This window comes from Globicephala melas, chromosome 1, assembly GCF_963455315.2.
Source record: "Globicephala melas chromosome 1, mGloMel1.2, whole genome shotgun sequence".
Classification (NCBI taxonomy): domain Eukaryota; kingdom Metazoa; phylum Chordata; class Mammalia; order Artiodactyla; family Delphinidae; genus Globicephala; species Globicephala melas.
Window position 1 is genome coordinate 41,400,688 of NC_083314.1, and position 26,427 is coordinate 41,427,114.

The following is a 26,427-nucleotide window of genomic DNA, read 5'->3' on the forward strand; positions in this document are numbered from 1 at the left end:
ATGCATGGACAAAGCAAGTAAAAACATGGAATTCAAATCAAGACACATTAGTTCTGAGGCCTAGCTCTGCCACTGATTGGTTGTGAGATGTTTGGTAAATTCACTAATCTCAACTATAAAACAGAAAAAACCGTGTGTCCCTGTATCAGTCAAGGTTCTGCAAAGAAATAGAACCAATAGGAGATACAGACTTATTTTAAAGAATTGGCTGACTCCATTTATTTTCAAGAATTTAAAATAATTTAAAGTGGCTGACAATTTATTTTAAGGAATTGGCCTACACGGTTGTGGAAGCTGGCAAGTCCAAAATCTTTAGGGCAGATCAGCAGGCTGAAAACAGTAGGCGGTAGCTGACGTTGCAGTCTTAAGGCAGAATTTCTTCTTCAGGAAACCTCAGTGTTTACTCTTATGGCCTTCGACTGATTAGGTGAGGCCCACCCACATTATCAAGAGTAATCTTCACTTCTTTTTTTTTAAAGTTATTTATTTGACTGTGCCGGGTCTTAGTTGCAGCACGCAGGATCTTTGTTGCGGTGTGAGGGATCTGTTTTAGTGGCGGCATGTGGGATCTAGCTCCCTGACCAGGGATCAAAACCGGGTTCCCTGCATTGGGAAGCGTGGAGTCTTAGCCATTGGACCACCAGGGAAGTCCCAAGAGTAATCTTCACTTAAAGTCAACTGGTTGTAGCTACAAACTACATGTACAAAATACCTTCACAGAGACACCTAGGTTAGTGCTTGATTAAGTGAATGAGTACTACAGCCTAGCCAAACTGACCCATCAAACTGACCATCTCACTCTCTCATTGGAGAGTTATGAGGATTAAGTAAAATAATGCATGCAAAGTTTTAAGCATAGAACCTTGTATGTGGTAAGTATTTATTCGTTATTGATATTGTTACTACTGTTATTACTTTTAATTTTCCATTTATTTTTGGTCTGCTGCCAATTCAACAAAGCCTTGTGCTCCATTCCAAGGTATTTGCTACTCTGATACATCACAGCCCCTAAGAGCAGGATCTGTGATGTGGGAACTCACAGGTGGGAATGTACCTATCAGTAAGCTCCTGGGGAACAAGCATATGTCTGGTTTATACACAGCTCAGAGTAAGCGTGCAATAGATACCAAGAAATCAATGCACAAATGAAGACAATGTCCTGGTAAGAATGGGCTCTCCAGTGCACATGTAATACAAGCCTTATTTGTAATTTAACATTTTTTAGTAACCATATTTTAAAAAGAAACAGACACTAATATCCAAAATATTATTATTTCAAAATCTAATCCATATAAAAATTATTAGACATTTAATATTCTTTTTTATATACTAAGTCTTCTAAATCCAGCCTGTGTATTATATTATACTTACGGCACAGCTGCATTTGAACTGGCCATGTTTCAAATGTTCAATAGCTACATGTGGCTAGTGGCTACTGTATAGGATAGCATAGGATTAGAGCAATATTTCTCCAAGCTTAGTTCCTGAATAATTGCATCCTAATCACTGGGGCTGGTTTATGGAGTGGGCAGCATGTTAATAATGGGCCATGCTCTAGAACAAGCTCAGTACGACTCACTGACTTAGGCCTGCCTCTTCATAGACTGTTGATGATCGGTCCTCACCAAAATAAGAACAGAAAGTGACAGCAAGCATTCAGAAAAGTTTATAACAATCTGACAGAATAATTTTACATCCATTGAATCTAATAACAAAAAAATTAGGGATTGGATTAGTATGTGCTATTTAAAATTTAATTTTTCTATAAATCCATTTGTATTGCATTTTACAAAAGTACCTGTCTATGATGAAGTGGAAATAGGTAAAACCTGGCCCTTCACCAAAGAGAGTTTGAGAAGCGCTGTCTCTGGGGTAGATATTAGGAATTTATGTTTTTAACAACCCCCTGATGATTCCTAGACACATGGAAGTTTGAACCCTCTAAAATCAGGCCAAAGCCTCCAAGAAGTGTAGACCTCATTTTATTTTTATTTTATTTTTTTCCTTCAAATTGCTGTGTCCAGAAGCAGAGCTTCAGGCCTGGGTGGTTCTTCATAACAAGGGCAGCTCTGCATACTTCAAAGACACTGTCCCAGCGCCAGTGGGGAGCCCTGTCTTGCCCTGATGTCCACACCAGCCAGAACACGAGGACCTCACAGTCCTGCTTCTTCTTGAGACCCTTTGTGAGTCCTCTAGGATCCTGGGATTTTCAAGGTTTTCTCTGATCCTCCACACAGAGAATACAACTTTTCAATCTCCATCTCTTGGAGCAGACAGGCAATCTGTTTAAAAAAAAAGAAAAAAATCTCTAGACCCAAAGGAACTCTATTTTTTCTTGTCCTTGCTCAAAGCTTTTATAGCACATCTTGAGCTTTCAAAGGCAGTGTGCGTATTGATTTTTTGTCCCTGACCCCCAGGGTTCATTGCTGCTGTGTTTTGGGCTAAGGCTCCCTATAGAAATCCCAGTGGCCGCCACTCGGGAAGTCTTGGTGATTGGATGATATTGGAAGCAGTTTCCTTATATAAACCATCACAGATATCCTTTGTAATTTGTCATCTTCTCTTTCTGTGAGGCTCTCCTCACAGGATCTTTCCTGTGTGCCTTGAAACTTTTAAATCAGCCTTCAGGCCAGAATTTCTGCAAAGGAAATGGAGGCCTTTACCTCTGGCTCAGCTTCCAGTGAAGATGCTTTAGGTTCTGGCTCCCACCCCACCAGCCCAACACTCACCTGGACATAGATATCGTCTCTTCCCACAAAATCTCAATATACTACTGTATTAGTTTTCTAGGGCTGCCATAACATATTAGCACAGACTAAGCGGCTTGAGCAACAGAAATTTATTTCTCACAGTTGTGGAGGCTGGAAGTCCAAGATCTAGGTGTTGGCAGGGTTGGTTTCTCTCGAGGCCCCTCTCCTTGGCTTGCAGATGGCCACCTTCTGGCTGTGTCCCCTCCTGGCCTCTACTCTGTGCAAATGCATCCCTAGTGTCTCTTCCTGCCCTTATAAGGACACCAGTCTTATTGGATTAGGACCCCACACTTAGGACCTCATTAACTTTAATGACCTCATTGAAGGCTTTACCTCCAAATATAGTCACATTGGGGTTAGGACTTCAACATATGGATCTTAGGGAGGAGCACAATTTAATCCACGACAACTACTAAGTTGGTGTCTGCTTATGGCCCGACTTCCTCTTGGATTCTGGGGTTCTTGCACCTGATGGCTATGTTCTCTGCCTCTATAACCAATGTTTGCTTCCCACCCCATCACCCCCTGGAGGCTGTTGCTACACTGGGTAGAGGCCTGTTTGACATTTTTGGGTGTGGACCAAGGTCTTCTGCCGTCAAAGCCGTGTTAGATTCTGCCCATGGTGCCATTGCTGGCTCTCAGATGAGTGTTCTGTGGTCACTGGTGAATTCCATCAGAGACTGCTCTCCAGCTCCTGTCTTCAGAAATGATTCCAGGCTTCATGTAAAACCTGATTTTTTTGCGCATGACACCCGTTCCCTTCTCTCTCATGGAGACCTGTCTCCCCTTCACTGCTCCAGGTTCAGAGGCAGAACAGGGGCTAGTCACCATAAAATCCTTGAAGCCACTAGCACTCCTACTCTTTCCATTAGAAGAGTGGGCAACTACTTCTCTCCTTTTCCAATCCATTTCACGGCAGGAACCCAGGACCATTTCTACTTTCTTTGCAGTCATCAAACAAAAAACAAGCTGGGGCAAAACAGGTGGATTTATTTATTTATTTATTATTTTTAAATTTAATTAATTAATTAATTTATGGCTGCATTGGGCCATCTATTTCTAACACAATTTTCACCGACTTACACACAGTTTCAACTCCTCTAGTGCCCTCCCAGTGTTTACAACATGACATCTTTACTTTAGCTGAACGTTTAAATTTGCTATATTTGGCCTAACTTTACCTTTTTAACATTTTTTATTACTTCCTGTTACTCTACATCCACCAGATCATTCTACTGGCTGACTTTGAAAATGTGTGCATATTCTGACTTCCACATCCTAGCTCATGCTATGTTCTTTTTTTTAAAAAAATTATTGAATTTATTTATTTTCATTTTTGGTTGTGTTGGGTCTTCATTGCTGTGCACAGGCTTTGTCTAGTTGTGGTGGGCAGGGGCTACTCTTCGTTGTGGTGTGCAGACTTCTCATTGCGGTGGCTTCTCTTGTTGTGGAGCATGGGCTCTAGGCACTTGGGCTTCAGTAGTTGTGGCACGTGGGCTCAGTAGTGGTGGCTCACGGGCTCTAGAGTGCAGGCTCAGTAGTTGTGGTGCACGGGCTTAATTGCTCTGTGGCATGTGGGATCTTCCTGGACCAGGGCTTGAACCTGTGTCCCGTGCATTGGCAGGCGGATTCTTAACCACTGCGCCACCAGGGAAGTCTCTGTGTTCTCTTTTATTCAATGTTCTTTGACTTCTCTTCTAAATATTACCCAAACTTTTAGGCCTAGATTGATTCTATCTCTTCTAGGGAGCTAACTCTAAACGCTTAAGCCCTGAGGAGATGCTCTGTCTCTTTCTGCTGTCTTTTTCTGGGTCTTTGGATCCCCCGCTCTACAGTGCTAAGCAGATTGTAGATGTTCTTGTTCATGCTGCTTGATCAAATGGAATATTGATTGACTTGAGGTCTTGAAAAGATATTTCTTTTGTCAAACTCTTATTTTGCCGGAGGTTGAATACTTGCAGCCAGCATTGTCACCTCAAAAGTCATGGTGTCATAACAGGATTTCCAAATCTCAGCTGGCTCCAAATCCTGCTCTGCCACCTACCAGCTGTGTGACCTTGGGCAAACTACTTAACCTCTCTGTGACTCAGCTGGTTTGTAGATGTAACTGAATACATGTTTGCTATTGTGGTCAATTTTTTTTCCCTAACTACCAGTCAATCCTTGGTAAGAGTTCCTTGGTTTGCCATTTGGTCTTCTCAAAGCCAGCAGGTTAAAAGACACTAGCAATGACTGAGCTTGTAGACATTTATTTGAGGGTAACCATAATAAAATCTCTTCCTGATATACACCCAACTTATCACCACCAGGTGGAATTAAAACCCCATGCCTGCACATTGCCTGCTCTACCTAATTCAGGTGAGTCTTTAAAATAACCCTAGTGGGATGCTCTTAACTCTCGCCTGCATCAACCCCACCTTTTCTTGTGCTGATTCTCTGTTGTGGACTGTCCTCTCTTCTCTCCACTTATCTAAATTTGACCCATCCTGAGACACCCATCAAGGGGCCTAAGAGTACACGCTGTGGAGTTTAGCCCTTGCCTCCTGCAGTAAGGAACTGAATTTCATCCTTATTTTATGGAACTCAGAGAACTCATCTCTGTGCTGAGCACATAGCAAATGCTTCAGAAATATTTACTGGTTAACCAGTTGTTGATCAAAACCATTAAGTTACCTAGAGCAAGGTTATTGGAGAAAACACTCACTTACCCCACATTCAAAAGAGCACTTACTCCTGGGTCTAAAGGGACAACTGGTTCTGATTCTTCTCCGAATTCCACTGAATTCGGAACAAAGAGGGGAGTAGAAGACAGTGGGAATATTTTCAGATTTCTCCCTAATTCAGTATCACAACTAAATATAGTGTTATTTGGCATTATGAAATAGGCCCATTTTAGGGCCATTTAAAGTCAACCTGTACGTTGAAGCTTCAATATGTTATGTGGGTCACCTGGATTCTCAGTGAATACGAGAAAATGAACCAAATATATTTTAACCAAAGATTTCTGTTGGATTTTACTTCCTTAGTGTCCTCAAGCTCAACTCATGGACATGGTTTCATCTACAAGCCCATTGGGCAGGAAGATTGCACAGAACAAGGATGTTCCTTTCCCTGCCCGCCCCCGCCCCCCCTCCCTCAGCCCTGTCGATGAGAGTTGCGCATGTGTCCCTGAATCTTCCTCTTTAAGGCCTGTTTTTCTAGTATCTTGGGTGTTCTTGGGCGATTCCCACAATCTCCATGTTCCTATATGCAACACAGAAGCTAGCTGATCTCTAACATACTCTTCACCCCCATCAGCTTGTGATGCTAGAAGATGCAAGATGGGCTTTCCCGGAATTTCACAATAAGGTGAGCCAGATAATCCTGAGCTGGGGCGAGAACCCAGGCCTATGAAGTGTCAAAAGATGCGAGGAGGTGAGAGGCTCGGGAGCCCGACACGGAAGGTTATCCTTCACTGGCAGTAGCCCCTGGGGTCCCCTCTCCAGCCGCCCACCTTTCCAGCTAGGGCGGCGGCACGCAGCGGCTCTTCAAGGAGAAGGCGAGGCTTCGAGATGAACAAGGCTCTTTAGAAACACCGGAGCTGACGGTGTGATAAACACTCAAAAGCCAACCGAACAGCTGCAAAATATGATAAAAATCACTTGAAAAGTTCATTGATTTTGCAGCAAAACTGCAAGTACTTCACTTTATAATAATTGTTCCCTCGCACTCTCGAATCTTGTACTTGAGCTGCAAGGGCGTTCGGGTCGGGGCGGCATTCAGCGAATGGCCCGGAGAAGACAATGGTACGGAGCTGAAGAGACACTTTCATCATGAGCTAATTTACAAACCAAAGCAAAACAGAGTCGGGTTTTGTCTAAGATTATTAGGAGATGTTAATTTTCTTTATTTTTTTGATTTTAAAAAAAATTATTTTTTTGGAATTTTTGAATTTATTTTTTTATACAGCAGGTTCTTATTAGTTATCTATTTTATACATATTGGTATATATGTCAATCCCAATCTCCCAATTCATCCCCCGCCCCACCCCCCTGCCACTTTCCCCACTTGGTGTCCATACTAGAAGACGTTAATTTTCTGCTTAAATTATTTATCTTCCTCCTTTCCCCCCAGCTCATAACTGAAAAAGGAAGCAGCATCAACCCGATCTTGCCTCCCCAATTCTTATCTTCCTAATTAAACTTTGTGACTTGGCATACAAGGGTGGGTGGGTTACTTTTTCCCCTTTCCTCTCTTCTCTCTGAGGACAACGTATTTGTTATTTAAATTTATATGATGTTTGCTTTTATACCTGGTAGGATGGCTGTTAGTCCTTTTGCCCCATTTTTTCCCTCTGGGTTGGGAGACACAATGAAAGGAACTGGGGACAAAATGAGGTCCTCGTGGTTCTTGACCCAGTGGACCTCAGCGGGCTGCTCGGTGGCCAGTGCTGTCTCTGTCCAGAGCAACAGCGGGCTCTGTCCCGCCCTGTCCTGTCTTGCTGGCCACACTCTCCTCCCAGGCTGGCTGGATTTAAAAGTAGACAAGTAAACAAAGCCCAAACTGGACTCACTCTCAATTATCCGCATGAGCGGAGGGTTAATCCAATATTCATTTTTACTTGGCCTTGGAATGCCTTGTGTGGTTTGAACAGGACAGATTTACCTGGCTGTTTCCGCTTTGCTTAGATGAATAGTGTTACCATTTTCACCACGTCCACAGACTGCTGGTGAGGCTAGCACCCCGGTAACATTCTGGGGTGGATAGGAAATCGATCTGGGTGGGAGAATCTGACACGTAGAATGTCACCGACCTGGCTGTCACCCCATCCCTCCATCTCGTGGCCATTTTTTTGAGTTTATTATTTTCATCCACTCAAAGCATCAGGGTAGATTCCAGTATCCTGACTCATTTCCCCTCTCTGATGGTAAGGAGAAACAATTTACGAATTGATTCATTTATTCCATAAGTAGTTATAAAATATCTCCTACGTGCCAGACACTGTGCTAGTGGCTGCGGCCACAACTCTCAAGTCATACGGAGCTGATGGAGCTTACACACATATAAGATAGTCTTGTCCACAGACACTTATAGGTGAGCGTGATCAGTGTCGTGATGAGAGAGGAGCAGGTGTGACAGGATCAGCTGTTTGGGATGCCTAATGGAGACTTCTTAAGAAGAGGGGAAATCGTACCTGAGACCTGAAAAACAGGTAGGAGTTGTTCAGAGGCTGGGCATGGGGGCAGGAGTGGCATGTTCTAGCTCCTTGTGCTAAAGGCCAGCGGAGGTGAATGCCGGTGTGGGGAGCTGGAGGACCTGGACAGGCTTCAGAGTGGTTGGAGCACAGTTAAGAGGCTGGAGGAGAGAGAGGCGAGGCTGGAGACGTAGGGGCTGGGGGAGAGGTCATGAAGGCTCTTGGAGGACAGTAAGGACTTTGAATTTTACCCCCGACTCTCTGGCTGGGAACTCTGAGGGACGTTGTCATCAGTGCTCTGGGCTGGTGAGGAATCTGATGCCCCTTCAAGGAGCTATTAAAAACAACAACAAAAAACCTAAATGTTTATTTATTTATTATTTCTTTTCATTGACGTATATTTGATTTACAGTGTTGTGTTAGTTTCTGGTGTACAGCAAAGTGATTCAGTTATACAAATATATACTTTTTCATGTTCTTTTCCATTAGAGTTTATTACTAGATATTGAATATATTTCCCTGTGCTATACAGTAGGACCTTGTTGTTTATTTATTATATATATAGTGGTTTGTATCTGCTAATTCCAAACTCTTTATTTATCCCTCCCTCAACCTCCCTTTCCCCTTTGGTAACTGTAAGTTTGTTTTCTATGTCTGTGAGATTGCTTCTGTTTTGTAAATAAGTTCATTTGCATCATTTTTTTAGATTCCACATATAAGTAATATCATAAGATATTTTTCTTTCTCTGTCTGACTTACTTCACTTTGTATGATAATTCTCTAATTCCATTCATGTTGCTGCAAATGGCATTGTTTCAGTCTTTCTTTATGGTTGAGTAATATTCCATTGTATGATATCTATCTATCTATCTATTTCACCTTCTTTATCCATTCATCTGTCAATGGACATTTATGTTGCTTCCATGTCTTGGCTATTGTATATAACGCTAAATTAACATTGGGTACATGTATCTTTTCAAATTAGAAAAACTATATTTAATATTTATTTTTATATGAAAAAGAGAAACTGATTTTCTGTTAATAAAAAATTGTATATCTCTTTCTTTGTTTTCAAAATAAGGAGTTAATTCTTTCCCCTGAATATAACATAACAACTTAACATATTTGGATTATGTTTTCTTCTGTCTAAACTTTATATATATATATATATATATATATATATATATATATATATATATATATATATACACACACCTGGAAGGTGTTAATCATGCATAGGTGTAACTCACACAAATGTGGTTACATAATCTTGTTAAAAATATTTAAAATTTCTTCTTTTTTGGTTTTCATGTAGATAAAAACCATTCCCATTTTACTGAGTTTTTTCCTTCTCCTGATTTTTTTTTTTTGCATGTGTGTGTCATTTTGTGAATAAGACAACTTCTTGCAAGACTTCAAATTTTATTTATTTATTTAATCAATTAATTATTTACTTAGGTCTTTTTAAATTGAAGTATAGTTGATATATAACATTATATAAATTGCAGATGTGCACTATAGCGATTCACAAGTTTTAAAGGTTATACTCCATTTATAGTTGTTATGAAATATTTGCTATATTCCCCAATATATCCTTGTAGTTTATCTTATACCTAATAGTTTATAATTCTTATTCTCCTACCCCTATATTGCCCCTCCCCCTTCCCTCTCCCCACTGGTAACTACTAGTTTGTTCTCTATATCTGTGAGTCTAATGGCCTTCAAATTTAGATGAGATAAATCACTTGTTTGCTAATCAGAACTGCATCATAAATAACTGAGTTTCAGTATTTCAGCAGACAGAAACGGGTGACTTCAGAGGCCTGCCATCTGGATGGTCTCAGGTTGGCGGTGTGGACTAGCCTTCACCAAGAAAATCACTTGGTGACTATGAGAAATACTGCAGTGCTAGGTCAGCTCTTCTGGGGACACTATCCACTCCGGCTGGATGGGGACCATTTTACACTTTGTCAATGGTGTTTCACACACAGGAGCCTGAGTTAACTGGCACCACATGTTTGATCTGCTGGAATGACGTCTCAAGGTGTCTTATAAACTGTTGCCCCAGGGAGCTTCCAGGTCATCTGGTTCCATGATAGGGTTCTGTCTGACTCCAGTGGACGCTAGGTTTGAGGGGAGCAGAAAGGAGACAGAGGGAGAAGTGTTGGTGACCTGGGTGAGGGATCATGGTTGTCTCAACCAGGAAATTCATACGGGGGACTGAGAGGACTAATCAAGTTAAGAAACACTAAAATGTGCAATTGACAGAACTTGGTGATTAGATTTGGAGAATGAGGAAGATACGAAGGATAGTGCCTGGGTTTCTTGTTTGAACAACTTGGTGGATGCTAGCTATCAAGGTAGGAGACAAAAGAGTGGCAGATGTAGGGGAAAGATGCTGAGTTCAGTCTGGAAGTAGGAAGTTTCAGGTGCCTGTGGCCTATCCAAATTGAGATGTCAAATAAACAATTGAGTGAACAGTGTAGCTCAGGAGCCCTATTCAAGTGAGAAATATAAAATCTGGATATTATTCACATAGAGAAGGGAGTGCTGGAATTAGACAAGATAATGCAGAGAGAGTGGGGAGTAAGTAGAGAGAAGGGCTCAGGACAGAACTGGAGGAAAACCAGTTTTTAGAGAGAAAGCCAAAGCATAGAAACTATAGATGAAATTAAGAAAAAGCTAGTAAAGAAAATTAACCAGTTATAAGAAGAAATTCTGAATCTTGTCTCATTGTGTCTTTAAAAATTTTATTTATACTTAATTATTTTATTCATATATCTTTACAATGAAATATTTCAGACATTCAAAAAGGTATAGGCTACAATAATATAACAAACACCCATGAACCCCCCTGGTGTTCTGTGCACATCTTCCTGATCACTCTCCCCACCTTCCCCTCAGGGGTAACCTATTCTGTAATTCCCATGTTTGGTCTTTATACTTTCATCATTATACCTCATGGTGTCATCATGCAAAAGAAAACACGCTTTTCCATACGACTGAGACATGATCCTCAAATTTTGAAGCAATGAGCATCGACAAAGTGCCTTTTAAAGAAATGACAGGTGTGCTTCTATTTATCAAACGCCAGTCACATTTGGATTGCTAAGTGTACCCAGTTATCAATTCATCATCTCTCAGCTCCAAATCCAGCCTTCCTTATCCTGCTTTCTGGTGCTGGAGCTGGGTGTTGTAACATCCTTTTTCTTTGCCAGCTGATGCAATATTACCCTTGCCAGTAGAGGACGCTGAGAGTTCCTTCCTGGTTCCGGTGTGCAGCTTCCTGCTCCTACTCAGTGGCCACTGACTTGCAGGTCATCCACTGGTGCTCACTTTCTAGTGAGTTTCACTGGCATCCCAGTGGGTGGCTTTCCAGGGAATCTCACGGTGCCCTCTCCACCCCCAGCAGATAGTTTTCTGCCCTCCAGCCCTGGCATGTAGCACTCCAACCTCTTCACCATCCAGTGGGCCACAGCCACATCCTCCCCAGTGAGCTCTAGCCCTCAGCCCTAGGGTGGTGTTCCTTCCATAGGTGCCGTGCCTCTGCCCTAGAGGTAGTATAGGGGGTAGTCACTACCCCTATATCTGCTCCCTATGCCTTCAAGCCCTTTATTCTCCAGAGCTCTCTTTACCCTTTAGTAGTTAATTCCCTGTTACTTTGAATAATTCTCATATTAAACTTTTCTTGTCCAAACTATTGTGGAGATTGTGTCTCCTCACTGGATCCTGACTAATAAACACTAGAAAGAACACTAGACTTGTGGTAACAAACTCTGACTTTGCACTTTTCTTATGGGTGAGACATTAGCAAGTCATGTCATCTTTCTGGATTTAAATTCCTCTTCTATAAACTGGGGATACTTCTATTCCCCCTACCAGCATTGTTCCAAGAATTACATTGGATAATGGCTGTGACTTATGAAGGTGTAGAGTAGAGGATATACACATTCAGTCTGAGTTCAAGTAGAAAAAAACCAAAGGGTTGGGGGAGAATAAAAGAAGATGAAGTAGAAAGTATTGGGGAGTAAGACTGTGATTAGCACTTATGACTTCATGTTACCTGAAGCCTCTTCTCTCTGTTCTTTCTGCTTAGTGGAATGGAAAGAAGTAAGACTCTGAGAACAGGGAGCTTGAAAAAACAAAAGTTCTTTCCCTTAATGATCTTAGAAGTCTAGAAAGAAATGGCTTTATATTAGGCCCCTGGGAGCTGAGTGGCTCAGGAAGCTTGGTGCCAGGGAAACCTAAGAACTGAGGATAAACCAACTTTAGGGGCTTTTGATTTATCTAAAATTTAGGGTGAACTGTTAAGATTGCAATATGGATCAGAGAGAAAGATACTAAATTGTACCTTAGAATTTTTAAATTAAAATTTTTTTGCTCTAAAACAATTACTTATTTTTTAGGCCTTGCTTTATACGAGTTTTAATATCAGATTATATTGTTTTACCAAAAGAGCAACCCTGGAGCCTTGTTGTTTAGAGTGTGTCTCTGTGACATGACACATAGTGGCTAAATATCTGAATTGCAGGTTTAGTTTTTTGTTCGGTGGACAAAGCAGGCAGTAGGCTATAGCTATGGTAACCATATGAGAGGTTACAGGCTGCAGTTAGCAACCATATACCTGGGATGTTTCTGAGGAAGTCCTGTTTTGTGCAGTTTTAGCACAATTTGTTAAATGCACAACAAATGTAATTTTATTTGATATCCATTAAGAGTGTTCACAGAAATAAATTTGTCATATGTCCAGAGTTTTTTGTTTTTGTTCAAGAGCCTGGTCTTTGTAGTAGGTATGGCAGAAGGACCCAGACTAGGATATTCCTTCTGCGATCCCTTCCCCTGCTTGGTCCTTCATTTACTGACTTGTGAAACCAGATAGGTTGATTTGTTCAGTAACTTTAGAATTTTAAAAATTGTAACTGTAGTGGAAATTACTTTTACATCATATTATTTCTCTTTGTCTCTCTTTCTGTCTGTGCCTCTCTCTGTCCCTCTGTCTCTGTCTCTCTCTCTCAGACACACACATACACACACACGTGCACGTGTGCACACACATGCCCCCTCAAATTTCCATGAAACAATGCCTAGCATCACTAAATGCAATGCATTTAGTTCCATTCTATTCACAACAAAACTGAACAAAAACCGATGGGTTGAGAGCTACTAATTCCATGACCTGCAGGTGGGTGTCACCCCAAAGTCCAAAAATACACTGAAGAAAATAATCTCTAACATACAATCTAAGTCTGTGAGACTATTTGCTACTTGATGATAAAATCTCCTCACAATGGGTCCCTTACAACTGCTACCACCACCTGCCTTAGCTCTACCAAGCATCTGCCATGAGCAAGTCCACAGTCAAAGAGAACCAAGTATGAATACAGAATAGGTGCCCCATTCCTACCAGTACCTGGTATTTGGAATTAGTTTTATGCTCAAAACTTGGCATGTTATGTCCCTCCCTGAAAAGATGTCTTCTTGTTGGCCTTCTGCCTTGGTCTCCTTTGCTTGTGGGTCTGGCTCCCTGTTTAACTGTAGAGGTTGGACCCTGCCTCCTGCGTCCCAGCCCCTAGCTGTGTCCTGCTTCATTCTGGATAAACCTTTCAAGAAGCATAGTGATACCACCTGTTTGGCAACTGGATGTTTTTGACTCTGATGTCTGTCCTGAAAGTATCTTCATTCATCACTTTTCTTTGGGCATTCTGAATCCGACTGCTGGCCTCCCTAACTGGTCCCATGGTTCCTTCTCCTGTCTGCCACATGAAGATTCCAATAAGCCTCATGTTCCAGCCTGGTGGATCGGGGAGCACTAAACCTACAAATTTACGCATTACGTACAGATACACATGGGCCATGGGTAATTTAACTTTCAATTTGCCTATTAAAAATTTCTATGAAGCATTTGCTATTCTATAATCACTTCAATATACCATGACAATTCACCTTAAAAATTCATGAACTAATTCCATTTTTAAAATAACCCCCCTTCGCAACACTAAAACGCATTTTCCCTTCTTTATCTAACCCTTGTCCCACCACTTATCTGTTTTATAAGACCACAGTTTTGTAGATAGTTTCTTTAAGTGGGTGTGAATCTCTTTTTAGCTCAGGGAAGTTTATCAATATATTTTTGGGGTCTTGTATTTCTTCTCTAGCTCCTCTAGGGATAAAGTTTCAAAACACCCCAAGGAGAATTTGGGGTAGAGCTCAGGGAGAACTTCCTGACAGAAGGAGGTTGTGGAATGTTTCCTTTAAAATAATAGTAATAATAAAAAAGGGGGGTGGGGTGAGAAGGTGGTCCTGATCTGTGAGGGCTGGAGGAGGAGAGGTAAATAACTTCTCGAAGTCTGATCCAGCCCTAAGATCCTTTGATGTGATTGCTCTGTCCCTTCTAGCTGTCTGGTTTTGATCTAAGGATCTGTTTGCTGGAGCCCTGAGCTCTGAGTGAGAAAACCCCAGCTCTACACCACCCTGGGCAACCCAGGGCCTTGCACCAGCTGGCTGGCCTGTGTGTGCTCTCTGGGAATTCTAGACTGGACTGATGGGCTCCTCTGATTTGCTTTGACTGTTGAGTTCCAGGGAAGGCCCATGGCACGTGCAGCTAAGGAGACCCTTCCAGGGACCTACTGCCTCCATGAGTTAACTCATTAGGGGCTTCCCAGGCATCCTCCCACACTGAGCAGAGTCTGCCTTTCACCTTGTCTTTTTTGCATTTCACTGGTTATGCGTGGTTGACTGGATAACTCACTTCTGCAACCAACCAGCTCGTCAGAGTCCACCCTAATTATTGAGTCCCCAGATATGGCTCAAGTTAAGTAGGAGTCGCTTTAATCCCTTTTAGAATACAAAGTAAACAGCAAGTGGAGTGCTCTAGATATATTAATAAATGATTTGGGGAATAGGATGATTTTAATGTAATATCCGTATGTCCACTGCAAGGAACAAATAGATCAAGAACTTATTTGCTGGGTTTGTATATGTTTTAATGCCATCAACCCCTGGAAAGGCTGAGACCCATGTGAATCCCCATATTCATAAATATGAAACTGCTTGTAAGACTCTTGGCTTTTTTCTGAATCACATTCCTATTTTGTGACTTTTCATCTTTTGTGAACCCTTATCTCTTACTTGATGAGATATTTTTATAACAGTAAGTGTACTTCCTGAAACCATTTTACAAATTACTTTTCTCTGTATTTGTGTATGCAAATATATATATATATATATTTTGTTGTTGTTGTTGTTGACTGTTTAGTTTTGTCACTCCTTGCTGTAAGATTAGAAGGAAGAGGGTAGAATAGGCTGGTGATTCAGACAAGGTTTCCTGCAGGAGCTAGGAACTGAAATGGTACTTGAAGTTTGGGTGACATCCCAACAAGTGGAGAGAGTTGGGGAGGGGGCCCCAGGCAGAAGGAACAAGAGTTAGGAAGTGCAGCATGGTGTCATAGAAAAAGCATGGTTTGGTGTTGGACAGAATTGGGCTCAAAGTGTCAGTGGCGTCTGGTACTTATGGAACATCTGTGCAGGCTTTATGTATGTTTTAATTATAGTGATCTCATTGCAGAGTTTGGGTCCAAGAAGAGAGTCACACTAAAAAAAATTTCACAGGAAATTCTTTTCTCTTTCCCAAACTACATACAAGATTGAAGCTGTGGTTGTATATACTTGCATATGCATGCATGTATTTAGCTTCTAAAGCCCCCTTTTTATCATAAAAGTAGTGAAGTCTCCATATAAGTTGTCTTCTACTATAAAAGAAGCAGCTTCTGAAAAATGTATGACTAGTGCTTTGAGTGTGAGGAATTATCAGAAAGGTTCTTGGGCAGACTTCTTAACTTCTCTGGACCTTGCTTTCTTATCTGTAAAATGGGGAAAATATAACTTACTTATCAGTGTTGTTGGGACTATTTTTTTTTTACATCTTTATTGGAGTATAATTGCTTTACAATGATGTGTTAGTTTCTGCTTTATAACAAAGTGAATCAGTTATATATATACATATGTTCCCATATCTCTTCCCTCTTGAGTCTCCCTCCCTCCCACCCTCCCTATCCCACCCCTCCAGGCGGTCACAAAGCACCGAGCTGATCTCCCTGTGCTATGCGGCTGCTTCCCCTTGCTATCTACCTTACGTTTGGTAGTGTATACATGTCCATGCCTCTCTCTTGCTTTGTCACAGCTTACCCTTCCCCCTCCCCATATCCTCAAGTCCATTCTCTAGTAGGTCTGTGTCTTTATTCCTGTCTTACCCCTAGGTTCTTCATGACATTTTCCCCCCTTAAATTCCATATATATGTGTTAGCATACGGTATTTGTCTTTCTCTTTCTGACTTACTTCACTCTGTATGACAGACTCTAGGCCCATCCACCTCATTACAAATAGCTCAATTTCATTTCTTCTTATGGCTGAGTAATATTCCATTGTATATATGTGCCACATCTTCTTTATCCATTCATCAGATGATGGACACTTAGGTTGTTTCCATCTCCAGGCTATTGTAAATAGAGCTGCAATGAACATTTTGGTACATGACACTTTTTAAATTATGGTTTTCTCAGGGTATATGCCCAGTAGTGGGATTGCTGGGTCATATGGTAGTTCTATTTGTAGTTTTTTAAGGAACCTCCATACTGTTCTCCACAGTGGCTGTATCAATTTACATTCCCACCAACAGTGCAAGAGGGTTCCCTTTTCTCCACACCCTCTCCAGCATCTATTGTTTCTAGATTTTTTGATGATGGCCATTCTGACTGGTGTAAGAGGATATCTCATTGTAGTTTTGATTTGCATTTCTCTAATGATTAATGATGTTGAGCATTCTTTCATGTGTTTGTTGGCAGTCTGTATATCTTCTTTGGAGAAATGTCTATTTAGGTCTTCTGCCCATTTTTGGATTGGGGTTTTTGTTTTTATGTTATTGAGCTGCACGACCTGCTTATAAATTTTGGAGATTAATCCTTTGTCAGTTGCTTCATTTGCAAATATTTTCTCCCATTCTGAGGGTTGTCCTTTGGTCTTGTTTATGATTTCCTTTGCTGTGCAAAAGATTTTAAGTTTCATTAGGTCCCATATGTTTATTTTTGTTTTTATTTCCATTTCTCTAGGAAGTGGGTCAAAAAGGATCTTGCTGTGATTTATGTCATAGAGTGTTCTGCCTATGTTTTCCTCTAAGAGTTTGATAGTTTCTGGCCTTACATTTAGGTCTTTAATCCATTTTGAGTTTATTTTTGTGTATGGTGTTAGGGAGTGATCTAATCTCATACTTTTACATGTACCTGTCCAGTTTTCCCAGCACCACTTATTGAAGAGGCTTTCCTTTCCTCACTGTACATTCCTGCCTCCTTTGTCAAAGATAAGGTGACCATATGTGTGTGAGTTTTTCTCTGGGCTTTGTATCCTGTTCCATTGATCCATCTTTCTGTTTTTGTGCCAGTACCATACTGTCTTGATTACTGTAGCTTTGTAGTATAGTCTGAAGTCAGGGAGCCTGATTCCTCCAGCTCCATTTTTCCTTCTCAAGATTTCTTTGGCCATTCGGGGTCTTTTGTGTTTCCATACAAATTGTGAAATTTTTTGTTCTAGTTCTGTGAAAAATGCCAGTGGTAGTTTGATAGGGATTGCATAGAATCTGTAGATTCCTTTGGGTAGTATAGTCATTTTCACAATGTTGATTCTTCCAATCCAAGAACATGGTATATCTCTCCATCTATTTGTATCATCTTTAATTTCTTTCATCAGTGTCTTATAATTTTCTGCATACAGGTCTTTTGTCTCCTTAGGTAGGTTTATTCCTAGATATTTTATTCTTTTTGTTGCAATGGTAAATGGGAGTGTTTTCTGGATTTCACTTTCAGATTTTTCATCATTAGTGTATAGGAATGCCAGAGATTTCTGTGCATTAATTTTGTATCCTGCTACTTTACCAAATTCATTGATTAGCTCTAGTAGTTTTCTGGTAGCCTCTTTAGGATTCTCTATGTAGAGGATCATGTCATCTGCAAACAGTGACAGCTTTACTTCTTCTTTTCCGATTTGGATTCCTTTTATTTCCTTTTCTTCTCTGATTGCTGTGGTTAAAACTTCCAAAACTATGTTGAATAATAGTGGTGAGAGTGGGCAACCTTGTCTTGTTCCTGATCTTAGTGGAAATGGTTTCAGTTTTTCACCATTGAGGATGATGTTGGCTGTGGGTTTGTCATATATGGCCTTTATTATGTTGAGGAAAGTTCCCTCTATGCCTACGTTCTGCAGGGTTTTTATCATAAATGTGTGTTGAATTTTGTTGAAAGCTTTCTCTGCATTTATTGAGATGACCATATGGTTTTTCTCCTTCAGTTTGTTAATATGGTGTATCACATTGATTGATTTGCGTATATTGAAGAATCCTTGCATTCCTGGAATAAACCCCACTTGATCATGGTGTATGATCCGTTTAATGTGCTGTTGGATTCTGTTTGCTAGTATTTTGTTGAGGATTTTTGCATCTATGTTCATCAGTGATATTGGCCTGTAGTTTTCTTTCTTTGTGACATCTTTGTCTGGTTTTGGTATCAGGATGATGGTGGTCTTGTAGAATGAGTTTGGGAGTGCTCCTCCCTCTGCTATATTTTGGAAGAGTTTGAGAAGGATAGGTGTTAGCTCTTCTCTAAATGTTTGATAGAATTCGCCTGAGAATCCATCTGGTCCTGGGCTTTTGTTTGTTGGAAGATTTTTAATCACAGTTTCAATTTCAGTGCTTGTGACTGGTCTGTTCATCTTTTCTATTTCTTCCTGATTCAGTCGGCAGGTTGTGCATTTCTAAGAATTTGTCCATTTCTTCCAGGCTGTCCATTTTATTGGCATAGTGTTGCTTGTAGTAATCACTCATGATCTTTTGTATTCCTGCAGTGTCAGTTGTTACTTCTCCTTTTTCATTTCTAATTCTATTGATTTGAGTCTTCTCCCTTTTTTTCTTGATGAGTCTGGCTAATGGTTTATCAATTTTGTTTATCTTCTCAAAAAACCAGCTTTTAGTTTTATTGATCTTTGCTATCATTTCCTTCATTTCTTTTTCATTTATTTCTGATCTGATTTTTATGATTTCTTTCCTTCTGCTAACTTTGGGGTTTTTTTGTTCTTCTTCTCTAATTGCTTTAGGTGCAAGTTTAGGTTGTTTATTCGAGATGTTTCTTGTTTCTTAAGGTAGGATGTATTGCTATAAACTTCCCTCTTAGAACTGCTTTTGCTGCATCCTATAGATTTTGGGTCGTCATGTCTCCATTGTCATTTGTTTCTAGGTATTTTTTTATTTCCTCTTTGATTTCTTCAGTTATCACTTCGTTATTAAGGAGTATATTGTTTAGCCTCCATGTGTTTGTATTTTTTACAGATCTTTTCCTGTAATTGATATTTAGCCTCATAGCGTTGTGGTCGGAAAAGATACTTGATACAGTTTCAATTTTCTTAAATTTACCAAGGCTTCATTTGTGACCCAAGATATGATCTATCTTGGAGAATGTTCCATGAGCACTTGAGAAAAATGTGTATTCTGTTGTTTTTGGATGGAATGTCCTATAAATATCAATTAAGTCCATCTTGTTTAATGTATCATTTAAAGCTTGTGTTTCTTTTTTATTTTCATTTTGGATGATCTGTCCATGGGTGAAAGTGGGGTGTTAAAGTCCCCTACTATGAATGTGTTACTGTCGATTTCCCCTTTGATGGCTGTTAGTATTTGCCTTATGTATTGAGGTGCTCCTATGTTGGGTGCATAAATATTTACAATTGTTATATCTTCTTCTTGGATTGATCCCTTGATCATTATGTAGTGTCCTTCTTTGTCTCTTCTAATAGTCTTTATTTTAAAGTCTATTTCGTCTGATATGAGAATTGCTACTCCAGCTTTCTTTTGGTTTCCATTTGCATGAAATATCTTTTTTCCATCCCCTTACTTTCAGTCTGTATGTGTCTCTAGGTCTGAAGTGGGTCTGTTTTACACAGTAAATATATGGGTCTTGTTTTTGTATCCATTCAGCCAGTCTATGTCTTTTGGTTGGGAGCATTTAGTCCATTTACATTTAAGGTAATTATCAATATGTATGTTCCTATTCCCATTTTCTTAATTGTTTTGGGTTCGTTATTGTAAGTCTTTTCCTTCTGTTGTGTTTCTTGCCTAGAGAAGTTCCTTTAGAAGTTGTTGTAAAGCTTGTTTGGTGGTGCTGAACTCTCTCAGCTTTTGCTTGTCTGTAAATGTTTTAATTTCTCCATCAAATCTGAATGAGATCCTTGCTGGGTAGAGTAATCTTATTTGCAGGTTTTTCTCCTTTATCACTTTAATTATGTCCTGCCAGTCCCTTCTGGCTTGCAGAGTTTCTGCTGAAAGATCAGCTGTTAAGCTTATGGGGATTCCCTTGTGTGTTATTTTTCCCTTGCTGCTTTTAATATGTTTTCTTTGTATTTAATTTTTGACAGTTTGATTAATATGTGTCTTGGTGTATTTCTCCTTGGATTTATCCTGTATGGGACTCTCTATGCTTCCTGGACTTGATTAACTATTTCCTTTCCCGTATTAGGGAAGTTTTCAACTATAATCTCTTCAAATATTTCCTCAGTCCCTTTCTTTTTCTCTTCTTCTTCTGGAACCCCTATAATTCGAATGTTGGTGTGTTTAATGTTGTCCCAGAGGTCTCTGAGACTGTCCTCAGTTCTTTTCAGTCTTTTTTCTTTATTCTGCTCTGCAGTAGTCATTTCCACTATTTTATCTTCCAGGTCACTTATCCGTTCTTCTGCCTCAGTTATTCTGCTATTGATCCCATCTAGAGTATTTTTAATTTCATTTATTGTGTTGTTCATCGTTGTCTGTTTCATCTTTAGTTCTTCTAGGTCCTTGTTAAATGTTTCTTGCATTTTGTCTATTCTATTTCCAAGATTTTGGATCATCTTTACTATCATTATTCTGAATTCTTTTTCAGGTAGACTGCCTATTTCCTCTTCATTTGTTAGGTCTGGTGGGTTTTTATCTTGCTCCTTCATCTGCTGTGTGTTTTTATGTCTTCTCATTTTGCTTACCTTACTGTGTTTGGGGTCTCCTTTTTGCAGGCTGCAGGTTCGTAGTTCCCGTTGTTTTTGGTGTCTGTCCCCAGTGGCTAAGGTTGGTTCAGTGGGTTGTGTAGGCTTCCTGGAGGAGGGGACTAGTGTCTGTGTTCTGGTGGATGAGGGTGGATCTTGTCTTTCTGGTGGGCAGGTCCAGGTCTGGTGGTGTGTTTTGAGGTGTCTGTGGACTTGTTATGATTTTAGGCAGCCTCTCTGCTAATGGGTGGGGTTGTGTTCCTGTCTTGCTAGTTGTTTGGCATAGGATGTCCAGCACTGTAGCTTGCTGGTGGTTGAGTGAAGCTGGGTGCTGGTGTTTAGATGGAGATCTCTGGGAGATTTTCGCCATTTGATATTATGTGGAGCTGGGAGGTCTCTTGTGGACCAGTGTCCTGAAGTTGGCTCTCCCACCTCAGCAGCACAGCACTGACTCCTGGCTGCAGCACCAAGAGCCTTTCATCCACACGGCTCAGAATAAAATGGAGAAAAAGTAGAAAGAAAGAATTAGTAGAAGTAGAAAGAAAGAAAGAAAGGAGGGAGGGAGGGAGGGATGGAGGGAGGAAGGAAGGAAGGAGGGAAGGAAGGAATAAAAGAAAGAAAGAAGATAAAGGAAGATAAAATATAATAAGGTTATTAAAATAAGAAAATAATTATTAAGAGAAAAAAAGAAAAAAATTCAAAAAACGAAAAAACAAAAAAACCAACAAAAAACGGACGGATAGAACCCTAGGACAAATGGCGGAAGCAAAGCTATACAGACAAAATCTCACACAGAAGCATACACATACACACTCACAAAAAGAGGAAAAGGGGAAAAAAAATCATAAATCTTGCTCTCAAAGTCCACCTCCTCAATTCGTTGTCTATTCATGTATTCCACACATGCAGGGTACATCAAGTTGATTGTGGAGCTTTAATCCGCTGCTTCTGAGGCTGCTGGGAGAGATTTCCCTTTCTCTTCTTTGTTCTCACAGCTCCCGGGACTCCGCTTTGGATTTGGCCCCACCTCTGCATGTAGGTCGCCAGAGGGCGTCTGTTCTTCGCTCAGACAGGACGGGGTTAAAGGAGCCGCTGATTGGGGAGCTCTGGCTCACTCAGGCCGGGGGAGGGAGGGGCACAGAGTGCGGGGCGGGCCTGCGGCGGCAGACGCCGGCGTGACGTTGCAGCAGCGTGAGGCGTGCCGTGCGTTCTCCTGGGTAAGTTGTCCCTGGATCCCGGGACCCTGGCAGTGGCGGGTTGCACAGGCTCCCCGGAAGGGGTGTGTGGATAGTGACCTGTGCTTGCACACAGGCTTCTTGGTGGCGGCAGCAGCAGCCTTAGCGTCCCATGCCCGTTTCCGGGGTCCGCGCTTTCAGCCGCGGCTCGCGCCCGTCTCTGGAGCGCCTTTAAGCAGCACTCTTAATCCCCTCTCTTCGCGCGCCAGGAAACAAAGAGGGAAGAAAAAGTCTCTTGCCTCTTCGGCAGGTCCAGACTTTTCCCTGGACTCCCTCACGGCTAGCCGTGCCGCACTAACCCCCTGCAGGCTGTGTTCACGCCACCGGTCCTCTCCTGGTGCTCCGACCGAAGCCCGAACCTCAACTCCAGGCCCCGCCCGGACGGGCGGGGGAGCAGACAAGCCTTTCGAGCTGGTGAGTGCCGGTCGGCCCTGATCCTTTGTGCGGGAATCTCTCCGCTTTGCCCTCCGCACCCCTGTTGCTGTGCTCTCCCCTGCGGCTCCGAAGCTTTCCCCCTCCGCCACCTGCAGTCTCCGTCCGCGAAGGGGCTTCTAGTGTGTGGAAACCCTTCTTCCTTCACAGCTCCATCCCACTGGTGCACGTCCCGTCCCTATTCTTTTGTCTCTGTTGTTTCTTTTTTCTTTTGCCCTACCCAGGTACGTGGGGGTTTCTTGCCTTTTGGGAGGTCTGAGGTCTTCTGCCAGCGTTCAGTAGGTGTTCTGTAGGAGTTGTTCCACGTGTAGATGTATTTCTGGTGTATCTGTGGGGAGGAAGGTGATCTCCGTGTCTTATTGTTCAGCCATCTTCCCGGAAACCTTATATATATTTCTATTATTCTTGGTATAGAATCAGGCCACAACTGAATTAAACTTTTAAATTCATTCCAAACTTTTTTCTAGTAAGGTTCATCACTTTCCTTTTAAATTTTAGTTGTTATTTTTAAAGTCCTGAACAATACACAAGTTTATTCTTGTTAAACATTCAAACAGTACAGACAAAGCTAAAGTTTCCCTGGATTAGCCTCCCCAAGCCCATTCTTCTGGGTAGAGGTGGCCACTGTTAAAAACTTGGAGTGCATCTTTTGAGCCCCTATCCAGGGCATTATTGGAAGGGCACAGACTCTGGAGCCCATCTGCTTGGGTTTGAATTCCTGTCTTGTCACTTACCAGCTGAGTGATTTGCCAAGTTACTTAACTCTATGCCTCAGTTTTTTCCCTGCAAAAATGGGGACAATAATAGAACCTATTTCATAGGGGTTTTGTAGGATTAAAAGAGTTAATTTGTGTAGAGCACTTCCAGCAATGTCTGGCATATGGTAATTGCTCAAAAGTGTTTCATTTATGTATACCTACACACTCTAGAAGATTACAATGTTTTATATACTTGGTACCATACTGTATATGTATTTCTACTACTTCCTTTTTAAAAACTCTTTCCATATTAGCACAAGTAAATATAACCCCACTCTTTTTTTACCTGTTGCATAGTTTTTCATTGTATGTACATAGGTTATTTAGCCATCCCCCATTGATGGATATTCATATTACTGATGGGTATTCATACTACTTTTGCCGTTGCTAACAAAGCTGCAGAGAATGCCTTTATACATGTCTCCTTTTGCATGTGGATGTTAATGTGTTCCTGTAGGGCAAATCCTGAAATGTGGAATTAGCAGGCTAAAGGATATACATGTTCTTGGTGGTGGTGGTTGTGGTGGTGATTTGTGTATGTTTGCTATTTTGGATATTGCTAATATTCTTGCTTTATGTATTTATCCATACATTTACCTTCTCTGGTTGCTTATGCCTTATTGCACTTCTCTTCTTCTATTGGGATCCTCTTCAGTCTGAGAACTTCCTTTAGTGTAATCAGAAATATTTATGATGAATTTGCTGGGTTTTTATTTTTTTCAGTTTTGACTTATTTGAGAGCATTTCTTTTTGCCTTCATTTTTCTCAATTAAAAATTTTATTTTGAGATCGCCAGAGATTCACATGCAGTTGTAAGAAATACTGCAGAGGGATCCTGTGTACCCTTTACTTGATAGTAAAGTTCTGTAAGACTGTAGTACCGAAAGCCTGAGATTTTCACTAGAATTTATCCACATTGGCTGTACCTGTAGTTAGACATCTTCTCAGTGGTGCCTAACTTCTGAAATCTCTGCACAGCACTTTACCTCCCAGTGGCTATTCTCTGTGAGGTCTTTTGAGGTCTTGCCCTCAGGAGTTTGACAAAAGCTCGAGGTAAATTTTATGCAGGCTTATCGGATTCCTTTTGTTTCAGCCCCCTCCTCTCTGATGCTCTGCCTCGTAGACTTTAATCACTGTGGTAATGATTAATGCTATCCTTTTTTCCCTCTATCCTGTGAGCTTCAAAATGATGAAGTCAGAGAGGTAACAATAGGCTAGATTGTGCTGGTCCTTGTGAGCTCTTTAAGCCACTGTAGGCCATTATAATCATTGATATCACAGATAATCAACATTATAAATGGGTGTTAATTTCGGGTGGCATCTATTGAGATAATTATATTGATTTTTCCTTTAATATATTAATACAGTGATTAACAAGAGTAGGTATTTAAGCTTGAGCCATGCTATATTTATAAGATAAAATTATCTCGATTATGATTCATTGTTATTTTTAAGATGCTACTAATAAATTGCTAACATTTTATTTAGGACTTTTGCATACCTGTTCACAGGTGATACAAGCATTTAGTTTTATTTTCTTATGTTGTACTTGTCCATTTTTGGTATCTGAGTTATGCTAACATCATAAAATGAGTATAGTAGCTTTCCATCTTTTTCCATGCTATGCAGCATCTGGTATAAATGGGCTATTTTCTGTTCTTTGAATGTTTGGTAGAATCTTTCCAAAGGCTATTTGTCCATTGATGCTTGTGTTTCGTGAAACTGTTACAATTCATACTTTCCTATGAAATCATTATTTTTAATCTAGGTTTCAAATTAATTGCCATAGCATTGTATATAGTATTCTCTTATAATTAAAAAGTTATAGCCGTAGTTAAATACTATTTTCCATTCATTTCTAGCTTTCCTTTTCTTTATCATACTCAGCCGTTTGTTTATTTTTTTATTTTTTCAAAGACATAGCTCTTATTTCATTGAGCAATGCTTTTAAAGAACATATTATCTTTAATTTCTGTTTATTTTCATTGATTTTTTTTCTGCTTTATCTGGTTTATTTATTTTCACTTTTCTAGATATTTCATTAGTTCAGTTACCAACAATTTTATTTTCTATCAAATGTATCAAGGCCATAAATTTTCTTAAGGTTCATTTAGGGTATGTGCCCTTGATTTTGGTAATGTTGTATTCTATTTTTTTTTTTTTTTTTTTTTTTTTTTTTTGCGGTACGTGGGCCTCTCACTGTTGTGGCCTCTCCCGTTGCGGAGCACAGGCTCAGGATGCACAGGCTCAGCGGCCATGACTCACGGGCCCAGCAGCTCCGTGGCATGTGGGATCTTCCCGTACCGGGGCACGAACCTGTGTCCCCTGCATCGGCAGGTGGACTCTCAACCACTGCGCCACCAGGGAAGCCCTGTTGTATTCTTTTTGTTGTTCATTTCTAAATAGTATGTTATTTGCACACCTACTTTTTTTCTTTTAATAGGTCTTTACTGGAGTATAATTGCTTCACAATACTGTGTTAGTTTCTGTTGTACACCAAAGTGAATCAGCCATATGCATACATATGTCCCCATTTCCCCTCCCTCTTCAGACTCTCTCCCATCCTCCCTATCCCACCCCTCTAGGTCATTGCAAAGCACTGAACTGATCTCCCTGTGCTATGCTGCTGCTTCCCATTAGCTAATTATTTTACATTCGGTAGTGTATATATGTCGATGCTACTCTCACTTCGCCCCAGCTTCCCCTCCCACCCCGTGTCCTCAAGTCTATTCTCTATGTCTACATCTTTATTCCTGCCCTGCCTCTAGGTTCATCAGAACCATTTTTTTTTGATTCCATACATATGTGTTAGCGTATGGTATTTGTTTTTCTCTTTCTGACTTACTTCACTCTGTATGACAGAATCTAGGTCCATCCAACTCACTACAAATAACTCAATTTCATTTCCTTTTATGGCTGAGTAATATTCCATTGTGCCACATCTTCTTTATCCATTCATCCGATGATGGACACTTAGGTTGTTACCATGTCCTGGCAATTGTAAATAGTGCTGCAGTGAAAATTGTGGTAC